This window comes from Macrobrachium nipponense, chromosome 35 (genome assembly GCF_015104395.2).
Source record: "Macrobrachium nipponense isolate FS-2020 chromosome 35, ASM1510439v2, whole genome shotgun sequence".
In the NCBI taxonomy this organism is placed as follows: Eukaryota; Metazoa; Arthropoda; class Malacostraca; order Decapoda; family Palaemonidae; genus Macrobrachium; species Macrobrachium nipponense.
Window position 1 is genome coordinate 25,617,965 of NC_061096.1, and position 3,711 is coordinate 25,621,675.

Genomic DNA, 3,711 nt, shown 5'->3' on the forward strand with positions numbered 1-3,711 from the left:
TAAATAACATTACTTTAATAAATCAATTTGCATGTTTGCATTACATATTAAAGATGGTAATTACATGTTTGCACAAGGTACTAAAGATGGTAAAATACATGTTTGCATTAATGTTTGCATTAAGTATTCAAGATAGTAAATTACAGTCTCAAAATTAAAAATATTCAAATTTGCAAATTAGTGGCAGCTCGACTTTAACGCAGTAAAATGAAAGGTTGTTGCAGCTACTTGAATTTACACAATAATCACACTAAAGCTAATAAGTTTATTTCTCAATAGTTGTATTATTTAGATTGAAGTTCACTGAACGCTGTTGATGGAGTAGCAGTTCAGGAAAGTTAGTATCTTAATTTTTAATATGGTCGTCGAGTGCCTGATGGTAACGGTGAAGATTGTGAAACTCCAAGTACAATTACCAGTGCTTACTTGCTTCCTGCAAAACAAAATATAAATTCAGTTTATAGATAATGAAATCAAATTTTGAATATTTTATTCAATAAAACCATTGGCTATAAAGTGTTTAACTGGTTAAAATTAACTTTTTACTGGTCTACGCTAGATGGGGATGATTACTGAGAGAAGAACTTTGGTGGTCACAATACGGCCAGCTAGATATGGAAAACTACTTACTCAACTTGAACAGTTTTAGTTTTACTCAATATGAACAGTTTTATCAAGCCAACCCCCGGTTACTTAAGTTAGTTACTATAGAAATTTATGGTTACTCTCACCTTTATGGGTTGGGTTATTTGGGTTGCACTGGTTGGCATGGTTGTCGGCATCGGCTTTGTTGCCCCCAAATTCAGACTTGTGGCCTGGGAAAATGGAATATTTCAAAACAGGTAAGTTTAAAAATGTTAAGAGTAAATTCCACTTACAGGTTGTAAATATAGGGTACTGCAAAAAACTAGTACAAATTTTTAAGTTATAAGCACATTCTACTACACTAACCTGCATACTCCTTGTTGGTAGGGTTGCACTGATTAGAGTGGTTGTCCAAATCGGCCTTGTCGCCAGTACCAGCATACTTGCCCTCACTCTTTCTATCCATCTTCCACTGATCAAAAAGCTGGAAAGATCAAATTGAAAGAAAGGTCATGTATTTCCAATAGGAACAGTTTCGTATGTGTACCACCGCAATGTTCCTTATTCAAGATTCGGTTCTGTCTAATGACTAATTAGAAGTTTAGAAAGTAGTGTAAAATACCCTTTAGTATAAGTCAGTTGCAGTTATAGAATTAAAAGTCATGTTTGAAAATTCCCAACTCAGAGATATAACTAGAACTTTTACAGGAAAAATGCTTCTCAACGTTTGCAGTTTCTCCACATTCAGGAATCTACCTAAAACAACCATAAAGATATAACACTACTAACCTCACGCACTCAAGGAAGCAAAATTCGCACTTAAAGGTAATACCGTTGCTGTTGCTCGATATTATCTGGTAAGAAGCTGCGAAGCACACGTTTAAATAGCCAACCCGGGGCCTCCTCTCCGAACCGCCCACTGTATTCTTATTGGTTCAGACAACTTACGAACGAATCGATTGGCCAATAAGCTTAAGCCGTATAACGTATACGTTTCAAGACGAGGAGAGAGAGAGAGAGAGAGAGAGAGAGAGAGAGAGAGAGAGAGTTTCCTGATATATGAGACTATTCTCTTCGTTATATTACGATGAAATTCAGTCTCTCATTTGAAACATCATATTTAAAACATCAGACGTTGGAATAATGTTTCGTTTAAATGGTAACAAAAAACACACGCCAAATTCATGTTTTTCCTCAAAAAAAAAGTTTTATTTAAAACAAAATAAATGTTACTTTTCTTAGTGTTGGTGTATGTAGTAGTTTTTACAATTAAATACAAGTAATTGGAACCAAACCAGCTTATATATTACTAATATAATATTCGCATTCGTACAAAACATTTTACATAGTGCTTCCATCAATGATTTGTGCAATATATATATAATATATATATATATCATATACTATATATAAATATAGTTATATGTGTGTGTATTATATATAATAGATATAATATATCTATATATATATATATATATATGTATATATGATTATATATATTTATATATATATATATGTGTGTGTGTGTGTCCAAACTTCGTTATCAGAAACGGGTTACATTAACGCAAACGTATTTTAAAATCAGTTAGAAACATTGGCGCCCTTACGACGAAATTAGAATGTGTTGCAATATCGTTCACGTCACCATTTCATATCACTGTAATCGTAAGTTTGTGTGAAGTATCTTGTTCATTTCCGTTAAAAAATAATATAACCTTTGTCTTTCCTTTTCAAATAAGGTTTTAGACATTTAGTTGCAAGAATAAACGAAGTTTTGTGATAGGCTTACTTTATAACCAATTTCATTAGGGGTAGTTAAGGGGGGGGGGTGATTAAAACCCTAGTTGCCATGCGGACTGGTTGATACTTGCATCTCTATACAAATATCTCAAAATATATGTATATTTTATTTATTTTCTGGCCATATATTTTATCAAGTGTACGTACAGTGATTCATTGCTGTTTGTAAGCTCAAGAACAACGAGTTTCCAGTTCTGCGTAGGTCTAAATCCAGTCAAGCAGTTCCAAAATCTGCATAGGTCTAGATTCCCTCTACCGATTCCCAATTCTCCATAGGTCTAGATTCCCTCGACCGATTTTCAGTTCTCCATAGGTCTACATTCCATCAACCGATTCCCAATTCTCCATAGGTCTAGTTCAGTCAACCGATTCCCAATTCTGAATAGGTCTAGATTCCTTCAACCAATTCCCAATTCTACATAGGTCTAGAATGCTTAACAATTAATACCCAACACTTGCAACTCTGTGTTTAACCGATACTATCCACATAATATCTTGTCCATCCGATTCCTGCATATTGATTTCATAATTATCGTTTTCATCGGCGCGTACCATTTTCAACTATTGACGTAAATAGGACGATAAGCGTATTTTCAAGAACCCTAATGAATATACGTTGGTGACAGGTTTGCCCTAATTATTTGTAAATAATTATTTGTTATTGTTATTATTATTATCTTAAATACAAGGTTGAGCTGTTTCCGGTGGAAGTAAGAAGGGGGGACTTTCTGTGGGGCCATTGTTTCTGGTGGGGCTGTGGGAGGCCCAGGGAGGGAGTTATCGACCCATGAATGCCACGACGAGTCTACTCACTACGCGTCCCTTTCGTGTCTATTACCGCCTGGACCATATCATGTCCTGCCCTTCGTTGCCATAGGGAGTACGAAAACGAAATACGCATGTGGCCCGGCCCCAAGTCGATCGGTATTTCTTTAATGAAAAAGTTAACTAGGAAATATACATTCACAATTCTCACAGTTTGTCATATTTTGTATAAATCATGAACTACAGTATTTTAGTAAGTAAAATTAGTAATCATAAAAAAAGATGGAGTAAGAAATAAGGGCATTACTTTATGAAGACGACTAATTCCAGTTCTATTGGGCTAAAGTTGATTTGCAGATTTTGACATTTATAAATATATTACGAATCGAGTTTGTGCGCAACTGCAGTAATTGATCTTTTAATTAAACCCAATTCAAGACGTGAAATTCATTGCACACTTACCGACTGTTTGGCCGCCTTAGAAAGCACAACAAGCACTGTTGCTTGCTTGTTGTGGGATATTCCATTTTGTTTGTTCGTTTGTTGGTAAAAAATGAAAAT

The 3,711-nt window shown here is 34.8% G+C and overlaps 1 long non-coding RNA gene across 2 annotated transcripts; it reads right to left on the minus strand.

Annotated features, from left to right (window-relative positions):
- Positions 1 to 1,532, minus strand: LOC135208488 (uncharacterized). 2 transcript variants are annotated; one of them, XR_010313181.1, is made up of 5 exons: positions 1,375 to 1,532; positions 952 to 1,069; positions 732 to 815; positions 229 to 433; positions 1 to 192 (listed from the first exon to the last, which is right to left on the minus strand). It is a non-coding gene; the product is annotated as an uncharacterized LOC135208488 (long non-coding RNA). The 2 variants fall into 2 exon arrangements; XR_010313180.1 differs by having other exon boundaries at positions 1 to 433.
- Between the last annotated feature and the right edge of the window lie 2,179 nt (positions 1,533 to 3,711).